This window comes from Strix uralensis, unplaced genomic scaffold (assembly GCF_047716275.1).
Source record: "Strix uralensis isolate ZFMK-TIS-50842 unplaced genomic scaffold, bStrUra1 scaffold_401, whole genome shotgun sequence".
Lineage (NCBI taxonomy): Eukaryota > Metazoa > Chordata > Aves > Strigiformes > Strigidae > Strix > Strix uralensis.
In genome coordinates this window covers 1-15,626 of record NW_027436995.1, presented here as the reverse complement: position 1 = coordinate 15,626, position 15,626 = coordinate 1, and positions in this window count along the sequence as shown.

The window sequence follows — 15,626 nt, the reverse complement described above, 5'->3', positions numbered from 1 at the left end:
GGCCCTGCAGAAGACTGTTTCTGCAATATTTCTAGCACAAATACAAAAAGGGGGAATTGTCGGGGGAGGCAGCGGGTCTGCCTCTAGTCTAACTGAAGAAGAATTTAACCTTGAAGACATTCCAGTGTATCCATGAGAGGCCAGAAAGTCCCGAGAAGTGCCATGGAAACAAGATTAGAGAACTAAGATAAGAAGAACTGTCCTGACGATTCAGGCGAGAAACTATCACCCAATCGTGAACTGTTAGTTACTAAAGTAAACCAATCCTGTATGAACACCTACTTTGAAGAAGGTTATAAAAAAGCTTGTTAAAACAATAAAGGGGCTTTTGCAGCCATTTTGGTCGCTTTCACACAATCTGATGTTTGTCGTGTCCGTCTCAACTGCGACAGCTCCTCTCTATTTTTCCTCTCTCTTCCTCCTCTCTCTTCCTCCTCTCTTTTCCTCCACCTCTTCCTCCTCTCTCCTCTTCCTCTCTCTTCCTCCACTCTCTTCCGCCTCTCTCTTCCTCTTCTCTCTTCCCCCTCTATCTTCCTCCTCTCTTTTGCTCCACTCTATTTTTCCTCTCTCTTCCTCCTCTCTCTTCCTCCTCTCTTTTCCTCCACCTCTTCCTCCTCTCTTCTTTTCCTCTCTCTTCCTTCTCTCTCCTCTTCTTCTCTCTTCCTCCTCTCTCTTCCTACTCTCTTCCTCCTCTCTCTTCCTTCAATCTTTTCCTCCACCTCTTCCTCCTCTCTCTTTTTCCTCTCTCTTCCTCCTCTCTCATTTTCGTCTCTCTTCCTCCTCTCTCTTCCTACTCTCTTTTCCTCCGCTCTCTTCCTCCTCTCTTTTCCTCCTCTCTCCTCTTCCTCTCTCTTCCTCCTCTCTCTTCCTCCTCTCTCTTCCTCCTCTCATTTCCTCCTCTCTCTTCCTCCTCTCTCTTCCTCCTCTCTTTTCCTCCTCTCTATTTTTCCTCTCTCTTCCTCCTCTCTCTTCCTCAACTCTCTTCCCCCTCTCTTTTCCTCCTCTCTCTTCCTCCTCTCTTTCCTCCTCTAGCCTCTTCCTCTCTCTTCCTCCTCTCTCTTCCTCCTCTCTCTTCCTTCTCTCTCCTCTTCCTCTCTCTCCCTCCTCTCTCTTCCCCCTCTCTATTCCTCATCTCTTCTTTTCCTCTCTCTTCCTCCTCTCTCCTCTTCTTTTCTCATCCTCCTCTCTCTTCCTACTCTCTTCCTCCTCTCTCTTCCTTCTACCTTTTCCTCCACCTCTTCCTCCTCTCTCCTTTTCCTCTCTCTTCCTCCTCTCTCATTATCGTCTCTCTTCCTCCTCTCTCTTCCTACTCTCTTTTCCTCCGCTCTCTTCCTCCTCTCTTTTCCTCCTCTGTCCTCTTCCTCTCTCTTCCTCCTCTCTCTTCCTCCTCTCTCTTCCTTCTATCTTTTCCTCCACCTCTTCCTCCTCTCTCCTTTTCCTCTCTCTTCCTCCTCTCTCCTCTTCCTCCTTCTTCCTCCTCTCTCTTCCTCCTCTCTCTTTCTCCTCTCTTTTCCTCCTCTCTCCTCCTCCTCTCTTCTTTTCCTCTTTCTTCCCATCTCCCTTCCTCCTCTCTCCTCTTCCTCTCTCTTCCTCCTCTCTCCTCCTCCTCTCTCCTCTTCTTCTCTCTTCCTTCTCTCTCTTCCTCCTGTCTCTTCCTCCTCTCTCTTCCTCCTCTCTTTTCCTCCTCTCTCCTCCTCCTCTCTCTTCCTCCTCTCTCTACGTCCTCTCTCTTCCTCCTCTCATTTCCTCCTCTATCATCCTTCTCCTTCTTCCTCCTCTCTCTTCCTTCTCTCTTTTCCTCCTTTCTCCTCTTCCTCACTCTTCATCCTCTCTCTTCCTCCTCTCTCCTCTTCCTCTCTCTTCCTCCTCTCTCTTCCTTCTCACTCTTCCTCCTCTCTCTTCCTCCTCTCTCTTCATCCTCTCTTCTCTTCCTCTCTGTTCCTCCTCCCTTTTCCTCCTCTGTCTTCCTCCTCTTTCCTCTTCCTCTCTCTTCCTCGTCTCTCTTCCTCCTCGCTCTTCCTCCTCTCTCTTCCTCCTCTCTCCTCTTCCTCTTTCTTCCTCCTCTCTCTTCCTCCTCTCTTTTCCTCCTCTCTCCCATTCATCTCTTTTCCTCCTCTCTCCTCCTCCTCTCTTCTTTTCCTCTTTCTTCCTCATCTCCCTTCCTCCTCTCTCCTCTTCCTCTCTCTTCCTCCTCTCTCCTCCTCCTCTCTCCTCCTCTCTCTTCCTCCTCTCTCTTCCTCCTGTCTCTTCATCCTCTGTCTTCCTCCTCTCTTTTCCTCCTCTCTTCTCCTCCTCTCTCTTCCTCCTCTGTCTTCCTCCTCTCTCCTCCTCCTCTCTCCTCTTCCTCTCTCTTCCTCCTCTCTCTTCCTCCTCTCTCTTCCTCCTTTCTTTTCCTCCTCTCTCCTCTTCCTCACTCTTCCTTCACTCTCTTCCTCCTCTCTCTTCCTCCTCTTTCCTCTTCCTCTCTCTTCCTCCTCTCTCTTCCTCCTCTCTCCTCCTACACTCTCTCTCCCTACTCTCTCTTCCTCCTCTCTCTTCCTCCTCTCTCTTCATCCTCTCTCTCTTCCTCTCTGTTCCTCCTCTCTTTTCCTCCTCTGTCTTCCTCCTCTTTCCTCTTCCTCTCTCTTCCTCCTCTCTCTTCCTCCTCACTCCTTCTCCACTCTCTTCCTCCTCTCTCTTCCTCCTCTCATTTCCTCCTCTATCATCCTTCTCTCTCTTCCTCCTCTCTCATTTTCCTGTCTCTTCCTCCTCTCTCTTCCTACTCTCTCCTCTTACTCTCTCTTCCTCCTCTCTCCTCTTCCTCTCTCTTCCTCCTCTCTCTTCCCCCTCTCTCTTCCTCCTCTCTTTTCCTCCTCTCTATTTTTCCTCTCTCTTCCTCCTCTCTCTTCCTCCTCTCTCTTCCTCCTCTCTCTTGCTTCTCTCTTTTCCTCCACCTCTTCCTCCTCTCTCTTCCTCCTCTCTCTTCCTACTCTCTCATCTTCCTCTCTCTTGTTCCTCTCTCTTCCTCCTCTCTCTTCATTCTCTCTCCTCTATCTCTCTGTTCCTCCTCCCATTTCCTCCTCTGTCTTCCTCCTCTTTCCTCTTCCTCTCTCTTCCTCCTCTCTCTTCCACCTCTCTATTTCTCCTCTCTCTTCTTCCTCTCTATTCCTCCTCTCTCCTCTTCCTCTCTCTTCCTCCTCTCTCTTCCTTCTACCTTTCCTCCACCTCTTCCTCCTCTCTCCTTTTCCTCTCTATTCCTCCTCTCTCATTTTCCTCTCTCTTCCTCCTCTCTCTTCCTCCTCTCTCTTCCTCATCTCTCTTCCTCCTCTCTCCTCTTCCTCTCTCTTCCTCCTCTCTCTTCGCCCTCTCACTTCCTCCTCTCTCTTCCCCCTCTCTTTTCCTCCTCTCTATTATTCCTCTCTCTTCCTCCTCTCTCTTCCTCCTCTCTCTTACTCCTCTCTCTTCCTCCTCTCTTTTCCTCCACCTATTCCTCCTCTCTCCTTTTCCTCTCTCTTCCTCATCTCTCATTATCCTGTCTCTTCCTCCTCTCTCTTCCTACTCTCTCCTCTTCCTATCTCTTCCTCCTCTCTTTTCCTCCTCTCTCTTCCACCTCTCTGTTCCTCCCTTCTCCTACTACTCTCTCTCTCCATCCCTCTCCTCTTCCTCTCTCTTCCTCCTCTCTCCTCCTCCTCTCTCCTCTTCCTCTCTCTTCCTACTCTCTCTTCCTCCTCTCTCTTCATCCTCTCTTCTCTTCTTCAATGTTCCTCCTCCCTTTTCCTCCTCTGTCTTCCTCCTCTTTCCTCTTCCTCTCTCTTCCTCCTCTCTCTTCCTCTTCTCTCCTCTTCCTCTCTCTTCCTCCTCTCTTTTCCTCCTCTCTCCTTTTCCTCTCTCTTCGTCCTCTCTCTTCCTCCTCTCTCCTCTTCCTCTCTGTTCCTCCTCCCTTTTCCTCCTCTCTCTTCCTACTCTCTCCTCTTCCTCTCTCTCCCTCCTCTCTCTTCCCCCTCTCTATTCCTCCTCTCTTCTTTTCCTCTCTCTTCCTTCTCTCTCCTCTTCTTCTCTCTTCCTCCTCTCTCTTCCTACTCTCTTCCTCCTCTCTCTTCCTTCAATCTTTTCCTCCACCTCTTCCTCCTCTCTCTTTTTCCTCTCTCTTCCTCCTCTCTCATTTTCGTCTCTCTTCCTCCTCTCTCTTCCTACTCTCTTTTCCTCCGCTCTCTTCCTCCTCTCTTTTCCTCCTCTCTCCTCTTCCTCTCTCTTCCTCCTCTCTCTTCCTCCTCTCTCTTCCTCCTCTCTGTTCCTCCTCTCTCCTCTTCCTCTCTCTTCCTCCTCTCTCTTCCTCCTCTCTCTTCCTCCTCTCTCTTCCTCCTCTCTCTTCCTTCTATCTTTTCCTCCACCTCTTCCTCCTCTCTCCTTTTCCTCTCTCTTCCTCCTCTCTCATTATACTCTCTCTTCCTCCTCTCTCTTCCTACTCTCTCATCTTCCTCTCTCTTCGTCCTATCTTTTCCTCCTCTCTCTTCCTCCTCTCTCTTCCTCCTCTCTCCTCTTCCTCTCTCTTCCTCCACTCTCTTCCGCCTCTCTCTTCCTCTTCTCTCTTCCCCCTCTATCTTCCTCCTCTCTTTTGCTCTTCTCTATTTTTCCTCTCTCTTCCTCCTCTCTCTTCCTCCTCTCTTTTCCTCCACCTCTTCCTCCTCTCTCCTTTTCCTCTCTCTTCCTCATCTCTCATTTTCCTGTCTCTTCCTCCTTTCTCTTCCTACTCTCTCCTCTTCCTATCTCTTCCTCCTCTCATTTCCTCCTCTCTCTTCCTCCTCTCTCTTCCTCCTCTCTTTTCCTCCTCTCTATTTTTCCTCTCTCTTCCTCCTCTCTCTTCCTCAACTCTCTTCCCCCTCTCTTTTCCTCCTCTCTCTTCCTCCTCTCTTTTCCTCCTCTAGCCTCTTCCTCTCTCTTCCTCCTCTCTCTTCCTCCTCTCTCTTCCTTCTCTCTCCTCTTCCTCTCTCTCCCTCCTCTCTCTTCCCCCTCTCTATTCCTCCTCTATTCTTTTCCTCTCTCTTCCTCCTCTCTCCTCTTCTTTTCTCATCCTCCTCTCTCTTCCTACTCTCTTCCTCCTCTCTCTTCCTTCTACCTTTTCCTCCACCTCTTCCTCCTCTCTACTTTTCCTCTCTCTTCCTCCTCTCTCATTTTCGTCTCTCTTCCTCCTCTCTCTTCCTACTCTCTTTTCCTCCGCTCTCTTCCTCCTCTCTTTTCCTCCTCTCTCCTCTTCCTCTCTCTTCCTCCTCTCTCTTCCTCCTCTCTCTTCCTTCTATCTTTTCCTCCACCTCTTCCTCCTCTCTCCTTTTCCTCTCTCTTCCTCCTCTCTCCTCTTCCTCCTTCTTCCTCCTCTCTCTTCCTCCTCTCTCTTTCTCCTCTCTTTTCCTCCTCTCTCCCATTCCTCTCTTTTCCTCCTCTCTCCTCCTCCTCTCTTCTTTTCCTCTTTCTTCCCATCTCCCTTCCTCCTCTCTCCTCTTCCTCTCTCTTCCTCCTCTCTCCTCCTCCTCTCTCCTCTTCTTCTCTCTTCCTCCTCTCTCTTCCTCCTGTCTCTTCCTCCTCTCTCTTCCTCCTCTCTTTTCCTCCTCTCTCCTCCTCCTCTATCTTCCTCCTCTCTCATTTTCCTCTCTCTTCCTCCTCTCTCATTTTCCTCTCTCTTCCTCCTCTCTCTTCCTACTCTCTCATCTTCCTCTCTCTTCCTCCTCTCTCTTCCTCGTCTCTCCTGTTCCTCTCTTCCCCCACTCTCTTCCCCTCTCTCTTCCTCCTCTCTTTTCCTCCTCTCTATTTTTCCTTCTCTTCCTCCTCTCTCTTCATCCTCTCTCTTCCCCCTCCCTCTTCCTCCTCTCTCTTCCCCCTCTCTCTTCCTCCTCTCTTTTCCTCCTCTCTCATCCTCCTCTCTCTTCCTCCTCTATCCTCCTCCTCTCCCCTCTTCCTCTCTCTTCCTCCTCTCTCTTCCTCCTCTCTCTTCCTCCTCTCTCTTCCTCCTCTCTTTTCCTCCTCCCTCCTCCTCCTCTCTCTTCCACATCTCTCTTCCTCCTCTCTCTTCCTCCTCTCTCTTTCTCCTATCTCCTACTTCTCTCTCCTCTTCCTCTCTCTTCCTCCTCTCTCTTCCTCCTCTCATTTCCTCCTCTATCACCCTTCTCTCTCTTCCTCCTCTCTCTTCCTTCTCTCTCTTCCTCCTTTCTCCTCTTCCTCACTTTTCATCCTCTCTCTTCCTCCTCTCTCCTCTTCCTCTCTCTTCCTCCTCTCTCTTCCTCCTCTCTCTTCCTCCACTCTCTTACTCCTCTCTTTTCCTCCTCTCTCCCATTCCTCTCTTTTCCTCCTCTCTCCTCCTCCTCTCTTCTTTTCCTCTTTCTTCCTCATCTCCCTTCCTCCTCTCTCCTCTTCCTCTCTCTTACTCCTCTCTCGTCCTCCTCTCTCCTCTTCTTCTCTCTTCCTCCTCTCTCTTCCACCTGTCTCTTCCTCCTCTCTTTTCCTCCTCTCTCCTCCTCCTCTATTTTCCTCCTCTCTCTTCCTCCTCTCTCCTCCTCCCCTCTCCTCTTCCCCTCTCTTCCTCCTCTCTCTTCCTCCTCTCTCTTCCGCCTCTCTCTTCCTCCTCTCTTTTCCTCCTCTCTATTTTTCCTCTCTCTTCCTCCTCTCTCTTCCTCCTCTCTCTTCCTCCTCTCTCTTCCTCCTCTCTTTTCCTCCTCTCTCATCCTCCCCTCTCTTCCTCCTCTCTCTTCCTCATCTGTATTCCTCCTCTCTCCTTTTCCTCTCTCTTCCTCATTTCTCCTCTTCTCCCTCTCCCTCCTCTCTCTTCCTCCTCTCTTTTCCTCCTCTCTATTCCTCCTCTCTTTTCCTCCTCTAGCCTCTTCCTCTCTCTTCCTCCTCTCTCTTCCTCCTCTTTCTTCCTCCTCTCTCCTGTTCCTCTCTCTCCCTCCTCTCTCTTCCCCCTTTCTATTCCTCCTCTCTTCTTTTCCTCTCTCTTCCTCCTCTCTCCTCTTCTTTTCTCATCCTCCTCTCTCTTCCTACTCTCTTCCTCCTCTCTCTTCCTTCTACCTTTTCCTCCACCTCTTCCTCCTCTCTACTTTTCCTCTCTCTTCCTCCTCTCTCATTTTCGTCTCTCTTCCTCCTCTCTCTTCCTACTCTCTTTTCCTCCGCTCTCTTCCTCCTCTCTTTTCCTCCTCTCTCCTCTTCCTCTCTCTTCCTCCTCTCTCTTCCTCCTCTCTCTTCCTTCTATCTTTTCCTCCACCTCTTCCTCCTCTCTCCTTTTCCTCTCTCTTCCTCCTCTCTCCTCTTCCTCCTTCTTCCTCCTCTCTCTTCCTCCTCTCTCTTTCTCCTCTCTTTTCCTCCTCTCTCCTCCTCCTCTCTTCTTTTCCTCTTTCTTCCCATCTCCCTTCCTCCTCTCTCCTCTTCCTCTCTCTTCCTCCTCTCTCCTCCTCCTCTCTCCTCTTCTTCTCTCTTCCTCCTCTCTCTTCCTCCTGTCTCTTCCTCCTCTCTCTTCCTCCTCTCTTTTCCTCCTCTCTCCTCCTCCTCTATCTTCCTCCTCTCTCATTTTCCTCTCTCTTCCTCCTCTCTCATTTTCCTCTCTCTTCCTCCTCTCTCTTCCTACTCTCTCATCTTCCTCTCTCTTCCTCCTCTCTCTTCCTCGTCTCTCCTGTTCCTCTCTTCCCCCACTCTCTTCCCCCTCTCTCTTCCTCCTCTCTTTTCCTCCTCTCTATTTTTCCTTCTCTTCCTCCTCTCTCTTCATCCTCTCTCTTCCCCCTCCCTCTTCCTCCTCTCTCTTCCCCCTCTCTCTTCCTCCTCTCTTTTCCTCCTCTCTCATCCTCCTCTCTCTTCCTCCTCTATCCTCCTCCTCTCCCCTCTTCCTCTCTCTTCCTCCTCTCTCTTCCTCCTCTCTCTTCCTCCTCTCTCTTCCTCCTCTCTTTTCCTCCTCCCTCCTCCTCCTCTCTCTTCCACATCTCTCTTCCTCCTCTCTCTTCCTCCTCTCTCTTTCTCCTATCTCCTACTTCTCTCTCCTCTTCCTCTCTCTTCCTCCTCTCTCTTCCTCCTCTCATTTCCTCCTCTATCACCCTTCTCTCTCTTCCTCCTCTCTCTTCCTTCTCTCTCTTCCTCCTTTCTCCTCTTCCTCACTTTTCATCCTCTCTCTTCCTCCTCTCTCCTCTTCCTCTCTCTTCCTCCTCTCTCTTCCTCCTCTCTCTTCCTCCACTCTCTTACTCCTCTCTTTTCCTCCTCTCTCCCATTCCTCTCTTTTCCTCCTCTCTCCTCCTCCTCTCTTCTTTTCCTCTTTCTTCCTCATCTCCCTTCCTCCTCTCTCCTCTTCCTCTCTCTTACTCCTCTCTCGTCCTCCTCTCTCCTCTTCTTCTTTCTTCCTCCTCTCTCTTCCACCTGTCTCTTCCTCCTCTCTTTTCCTCCTCTCTCCTCCTCCTCTATTTTCCTCCTCTCTCTTCCTCCTCTCTCCTCCTCCCCTCTCCTCTTCCCCTCTCTTCCTCCTCTCTCTTCCTCCTCTCTCTTCCGCCTCTCTCTTCCTCCTCTCTTTTCCTCCTCTCTATTTTTCCTCTCTCTTCCTCCTCTCTCTTCCTCCTCTCTCTTCCTCCTCTCTCTTCCTCCTCTCTTTTCCTCCTCTCTCATCCTCCCCTCTCTTCCTCCTCTCTCTTCCTCATCTGTATTCCTCCTCTCTCCTTTTCCTCTCTCTTCCTCATTTCTCCTCTTCTCCCTCTCCCTCCTCTCTCTTCCTCCTCTCTTTTCCTCCTCTCTATTCCTCCTCTCTTTTCCTCCTCTAGCCTCTTCCTCTCTCTTCCTCCTCTCTCTTCCTCCTCTTTCTTCCTCCTCTCTCCTGTTCCTCTCTCTCCCTCCTCTCTCTTCCCCCTCTCTATTCCTCCTCTCTTCTTTTCCTCTCTCTTCCTCCTCTCTACTCTTCTTCTCTCTTCCTCCTCTCTCTTCCTACTCTCTTCGTCCTCTCTCTTCCTTCTATCTATTCCTCCACCTCTTCCTCCTCTCTCATTTTCCTCTCACTTCCTCCTCTCTCATTTTCGTCTCTCTTCCTCCTCTCTCTTCCTACTCTCTTTTCCTCTGCTCTCTTCCTCCTCTCTTTTCCTCCTCTCTCCTCTTCCTCTCTCTTCCTCCTCTCTCTTCCTCCTCTCTGTTCCTCCTCTCTCCTCTTCCTCTCTCTTCCTCCTCTCACTTCCCCTCTCTATTCCTCCTCTCTTCTTTTCCTCTCTCTTCCTCCTCTCTCCTCTTCCTCTCTCTTCCTCCTCTCTCTTCCTCCTCTCTCTTCCTCCACTCTCTTCCTTCTATCTTTTCCTCCACCTCTTCCTCCTCTCTCATTTTACACTCTCTTCCTCCTCTCTCATTATCCTCTCTCTTCCTCCTCTCTCTTCCTACTCTCTCATCTTCCTCTCTCTTCCTCCTATCTTTTCCTCCTCTCTCTTCCTCCTCTCTCTTCCTCCTCTCTCTTCCTCCTCTCTCTTTCTACTCTCTTTTCCTCCTCTCTTTTCCTCCTCTCTCCTCCTCCTCTCTCTTCCTCCTCTCTCTTCCTCCTCTCTCTTCCTCCTCTCTTTTCCTCCTATTTTTCCTCTCTCCTCCTCCTCTCTCCTCTTCCTCTCTCTTCCTCCTCTCTCTTCCTCCTCTCTCCTCTTCCTCTCTCTTCCTTCTCTCTCCTCGTCCTCTCTCCTCTTCCTCTCTCTTCCTCGGCTCTCTTCCTCCTCTCACCTCCTCCTCTCTCCTATTCCTCTCTGTTCCTCCTTCATTTCCCTCCTCTCTCTTCCTCCTCTCTCCTCTTTCTCTCTCTTCCTTCTCTCTTTTCCAACTCTCTATTCCTCCTCTCTCTTCCTCCTCTCCCTTACTCCTCTCTCTTCCTCCTCTCTCTTCCTCCTCCCTTTTCCTCCTATTTTTCCACTCTCTTCCTCCTCTCTCTTCCTCCTCTCTCTTCCTCCTCTCTCTTTCTCCTATCTTTTCCTCCTCTCTCCTCCTCCTCTCTCTTCCTCCTCTCTCTTCCTCCGCTCTCTTCCTCCTCTCTCCTCTTCCTCTCTCCTCTTCCTCTCTCTTCCTCCTCTCTCTTCCTCCTCTCTCCTCTTCCTCTCTGTTCCTCCTCCCTTTTCCTCCTCTCTCTTCCTCCTCTCTCGTCTTCCTCTCTCTTCCTCCTCTCTCTTCCTTCTCTCTTTTCCTCCTATTTTTCCTCTCTCTTCCTCCTCTTTCTTCCTCCTCTCTCTTCCTCCATTCTCTGCCTCCTCTCTATTCCTCCTCTCTCCTCCTCCTCTCTCATCTTCCTCTCTATTCCTCCTTTCTCTTCCTCCTCTCTCTTCCTCCTCTCTCCTATTCCTCTCTGTTCCTCCTCCTTTTTCCTCCTCTCTCTTCCTCCTCTCTCCTCTTCCTCTCTCCTCCTCCTCTGTCGTCTTCCTCTCTCTTCGTCCTCTCTCTTGCTCCTCTCTTTTCCTGCTATTTTTCCTCTCTCTTCCTCCTCTCTCTTCCTCCTCTCTCTTCCTCCTTTCTCTTCCTCCTCTCTTTTCCTCCTCTCTCCTCCTTCTCTCTCTTCCTCCTCTCTTTCTCCTCTGTATTCCTCCTCTCTCCTTTTCCACACTCTTCCTCCTTTCTCTTCTTCCTCACTCTTCCTCCTCTCTCTTCCTCCTCTCTCCTCTTCCTCTCTGTTCCTCCTCCCTTTTCCTCCTCTCTCTTCCTCCTCTCTCCTCTTCCTCTCTCTTCCTCCTCTCTCCACCTCCTCTCTCCTCTTCCTCTCTCTTCCTCCTCTCTCTTCCTCCTCTCTTTTCCTCCTCTCTCCTCCTCCTCTCTCTTGCTCCTCTCTCTTTCTACTCTCTCCTCTTCCTCTCTCTTCCTACGCTCTCTTCCTCCTCTCTCCTCCTCCTCTCTCCTTTCCTCTCTGTTCCTCCTCCCTTTTCCTCCTCTCTCTTCCTCCTCTCTTCTCTTCCTCTCTCTTCCTCCTCTCTCCTCTTCCTCTCTCTTCCTCCTCTCTAATTCTACTCTCTCATCTTCCTCTCTCTTCCTCCGCTCTATTCCTCCTCTTTCCTCTTCCTCTCTGTTCCTCCTCCCTTTTCCTCCTCTCTCTTCCTCCTCTCTCCTCTTCCTCTCTCTTCCTCCTCACTCTTCCTCCTCTCTCCTCTTCCTCTCTCTTCCTTCTCTCTCTTCCTTCTCTCTCTTCCTCCTCTCTCTTCCTCTTCTCTCTTCATCCTCTCTCCTCCTCCTCTGTCCTCTTCCTCTCTGTTCCTCCTATTTTTCCTCTCTCTTCCTCCTCTCTCTTCCTCCTCTCTCTTCCTCATTTCTCTTCCTCTCTCTTTTCCTCCTCTCTCTTTCTCCTCTCTGTTCCTCCTCTCTCCTCCTCCTCTCTCTTCCTCCTCTCTAATTCTACTCTCTCTTCCGTCTCTCTCTTCCTCCTCTCTATTCCTCCTCTCTCCTTTTCCTCTCTCTTCCTCCTTTCACCTCTTCATCCCTCTCCCTCCTCTCTCTTCCTCCTCTCTCTTCCTCCTCTCTCTTCCTCCACTCTCCTCCTACTCTCTCTCTTCCTCCTCTCTCTTCCTCCTCTCTGCTCCTCCTCTCTCCTCTTCATCTCTCTTCCTCTTCTCTCTTCCTCCACTCTCTTCATCCTCTCTCCTCTTCCTCTCTGTTCCTCCTCCTTTTTCCTCCTCTGTCTTCCTCCTCTTTCCTCTTCCTCTCTCTTCCTCCTCTCTCTTCCTCCTCGCTCTTCCTCCTCTCTCTTCTTCCTCTCTCCTCTTCCTCTCTCTTCTTCCTCTCTCTTCCTCCTCTCTCCTCTTCCTCTCTCTTCCTCCACTCTCCTCCTCCTCTCTCCTCTTCTTCTCTCTTCCTCCTCTCTCTTCCACCTCTCTCTTCCCCCTCTCTCTTCCTCCTCTCTTTTCCTCCTCCCTATTCTTCCTCTCTCTTCCTCGTCTCTCTTCCTCGTCTCTCTTCCTCCTCTCTCTTCCTCCTCTCATTTCCTCCTCTATCATACTTCTCTCTCTTCCTCCTCTCTCTTAATCCTCTCTCTTCCTTCTCTCTCTTCCTCCATTCCCCTCCTCCTCACTCTTCATACTCTCTCTTCCTCCTCTCTCCTCTTCCTCTCTCTTGCTCCTCTCTCTTCCTCCTCTCTCTTCCTCCTCTCTCTTCCTCCTCTCTCTTCATCCTCTCTTCTATTCCTCTCTGTTCCTCCTCCCTTTTTCTCATCTGTCTTCCTCCTCTTTCCTCTTCCTCTCTCTTCCTCCTCTCTCTTCCTCCACTCTCTTCCTCCTCTCTCTTCCTCCTCTCTCCTCCTACTCTCTATTTCCCTCCTCTCTCTTCCTCCTCTCTCTTCCTCCTCCCTCTACCTCTTCTCTCTTCCTCCTCTCTCTTCTACATCTCTCTTCCCCCTCTCTCTTCCTCCTCTCTTTTCCTCCTCCCTATTCTTCCTCTGTCTTCCTCGTCTCTCTTCCTCGTCTCTCTTCCTCCTCTCTCTTCCTCTTCTCTTTTCCTCCACCTCTTCCTTCTCTCTCCTTTTCCTTTCTCTTCCTCCTCTCTCATCCTCCTCTGTCTTCCTACTCTCTCTTCCTCACCTCTATTCCTCCTCTCTCCTTTCCTCTCTTCCGCATTTCTCCTCTTCTCTCTCTTCCTCCTCTCTCTTCCTCCTCTCTCCTCCTACTCTCTCTCTTCCTCCTCTCTTTTCCTCCTCTCTTTTCCTCCTCTCTCTTCCTCCTCTCTTTTCCTCCTTTCTCTTCCGCCTCTCTCTTCCTCCTCTCTCCTCCTCCTCTCTCTTCCTCCTCTCCCTTCCTCCTCTCTTTTCCTCCTCTCTTCTTTTCCTCTCTCTTCCTCCTCTCTCCTCTTCATCTGTCTTCCTCCTCTCTCGTCCTCCTCTCTCTTCCTCCTCTCTCTTTTTTCTCTCTTTTCATCCACCTCTTCCTCCTCTCTCTTCCTCCTCTCCCTTCCTCCTCTCTCATTTCCTCTCTTTTCCTCCTCTCTACTTTTACTCTCTCTTCCTCCTCTCTTTTCCTCCACCTCTTCCTACACTTTCCTTTACCTCTCTCTTTCTCCTCTCTCCTTTTCCTCTCTCTTCCTCCTCTCTTCCTCCTCTATCCTCTTCCTCTTTCGTCCTCCTCAGTCTTCCTCCTCTCTCTTCCTCCTATCTCTTCTTCCTCTGTCCACCTCATCTCTCTTCCTCCTCTCTTTTCCTCCTCTCTCCTTTTCCTCTCTCTTCCTCATCTCTCATTTTCCTGTCTCTTCCTCCTCTCTCTTCCTACTCTCTCCTCTTCCCATCTTTTCTCCTCTCTTTTCCTCCTCTCTCTTCCTCCTCTCTGTTCCTCCTCTCACCTACTACTCTCTCTCTCCCTCCTCTCTCCTCTTCCTCTCTCTTCTCCTCTCTCTTCCCCCTCTCTCTTCCTCCTCTCTCTTCCTCCTCTCTCCTCCTACTCTCTCTCTCCCTCCTCTCTCCTCTTCCTCTCTCCTCTTCCTCTCTCTTCCTCCTCTCTCTTCTCCTCTCTTTTCCTCCTCTCTCCTCCTCCTCTCTTTTCCTCCTCTCTCATCTTCATCTGTCTTCCTCCTCTCTCTTCCTCCTCTCTCTTCCTCCTCTCTCTTCCTCCTCTCTCATTTTACTTTCTCTTCCTCCTCTCTTTCCCCCCTCTCTCCTCTTCCTCTCTCTTCCTCCTCTCTTTTCCTCCTCTCTCTTCGTCCTCTCTCTTCCTCCTCTCTGCTCTTCCTCTCTCTTCCTCCTCTCTCTTCCCCCTCTCTCTTCGTCCTCTCTTTTCCTCCTCTGTATTTTTCCTCTCTCTTCCTCCTCTCTCTTCCTCCACCTCTTCCTACTCTCTCCTATTCCTCTCTCTTCCTCCTCTCTTTTCCTCCTCTCTCTTCCTCCTCTCTCTTCCTCCTCTCTCTTCATCCTCTCTCCTCTTTCTCTCTGTTCCTCCTCCCTTTTCCTCCTCTCTTTTCCTCCTCTCTCATCCTCCTCTCTCTTCCTCCTCTCTCTTCCCCGTCTCTATTCGTCCTCTCTCCTTTTCCTCTCTCTTCCTCATTACTCCTCTTCTCCCTCTCTCTCCTCTCTATTCCTCCTCTCTCTTCCTCCTCTCTCTTCCTCCTCTCTCCTCCTATTCTCTCTATTCCTCCTCTCTCTTCCTCCTCTCTTTTCCTCCTCTCTCCTCTTCCTCTCTCTTCCTCCTCTCTCTTCCTCCTCTATCTTCCTTCTCTCCTTTCCTCCACCTCTTTTTCCTCTCTCCTTTTCCTCTCTCTTCCTCGCTCTCCTCCTCCTCTCTTCTTTTCTTCTTTCTTCCCCATCTCTCTTCCTCCTCTCTCCTCTTCCGCTTTCTTCCTCCTCTCTCCTCCTCCTCTCTCCTCTTCTTCTCTGTTCCTCCTCCCTTTTCCTCCTCTCTCCTCCTCCTCTCTCCTCTTCCTCCTTTCTTCTCCTCTCTCTTCCTCCTCTCTCTTCTCCTCTCATTTCCTCCTCTATCATACTTCTCTCTCTTCCTCCTCTCTCTTAATCCTCTCTCTTCCTTCTCTCTCTTCCTCCATTCCCCTCCTCCTCACTCTTCATACTCTCTCTTCCTCCTCTCTCCTCTTCCTCTCTCTTCCTCCTCTCTCTTCCTCCTCTCTCTTCATCCTCTCTTCTCTTCCTCTCTGTTCCTCCTCCCTTTTCCTCCTCTGTCTTCCTCCTCTTTCCTCTTCCTCTCTCTTCCTCCTCTCTCTTCTCCACTCTCTTCCTCCTCTCTCTTCCTCCTCTCTCCTCCTACTCTCTATTTCCCTCCTCTCTCTTTCTCCTCTCTCTTCCTCCTCCCTCTACCTCCTCTCTCTTCCTCCTCTCTCTTCTCCTCTCTCTTCCTCCTCTCTCTTCAGCCTCTCTCCTCTTCCTCTCTGTTCCTCCTCCCTTTTCCTCCTCTCTCTTCCTCCTCTTTAATCTTCATCTCTCTTCCACCTCTCTCTTAATCCTCGCTCTTCCTCCTCTCTCTTCCTCCTCTCTCATCTTCCTCTCTCTTCCTCCTCTCTCTTCCTCCTCTCTCTTCCTCCTCTCTTTTCCTCCTCTCTCCTCTTCCTCTCTTTTCCTCCTCTCTCCTCCTCCTCTCTCCTCTTCCTCTCTCTTCCTCCTCTCTCTTCCTCCTCTCTCTTTCTCATCTCTTTTCCTCCTCTCTTCTCCTCCTCTCTCTTTCTACTCTCTCCTCTTCCTCTCTCTTCCTCCGCTCTCCTCCTCCTCTCTACTCCTCCTCTCTCCGCTTCCCCTCTCTTCCTGCTCTCTCTTCCTCCTCTCTCATCTTCCTCTCTCTTCCTCCTCTCATCCTCCTCCTCTCTCCTCTTCCTCTCTCTTCCTCCTCTCTCTTCTCCTTTCTTTTCCTCCTCTCTCCCCCTCCTCTCTCTTCCTCCTCTCTCTTTCTACTCTCTCCTCTTCCTCTCTCTTCCTCCGCTCTCTTCCTCCTCTCACCTCCTCCTCTCTCCTCTTCCTCTCTGTTCCTCCTCCCTTTTCCTCCTCTCTCTTCCTCCTCTCTCCTCTTTCTCTCTCTTCCTTCTCTCTCTTCCTCCTCTCTACTCCTCCTCTCTCTTCCTCCTCTCCCTTACTCCTCTCTCTTCCTCCTCTCTCTTCCTCCTCTCTTTCCTCCTATTTTTCTCTCTCTTCCTCCTCTCTCTTCCTCCTCTCTCTTCCTCCTATCTTTTCCTCCTCTCTCCTCCTCCTCTCTCTTCCTCCTCTGTCTTTC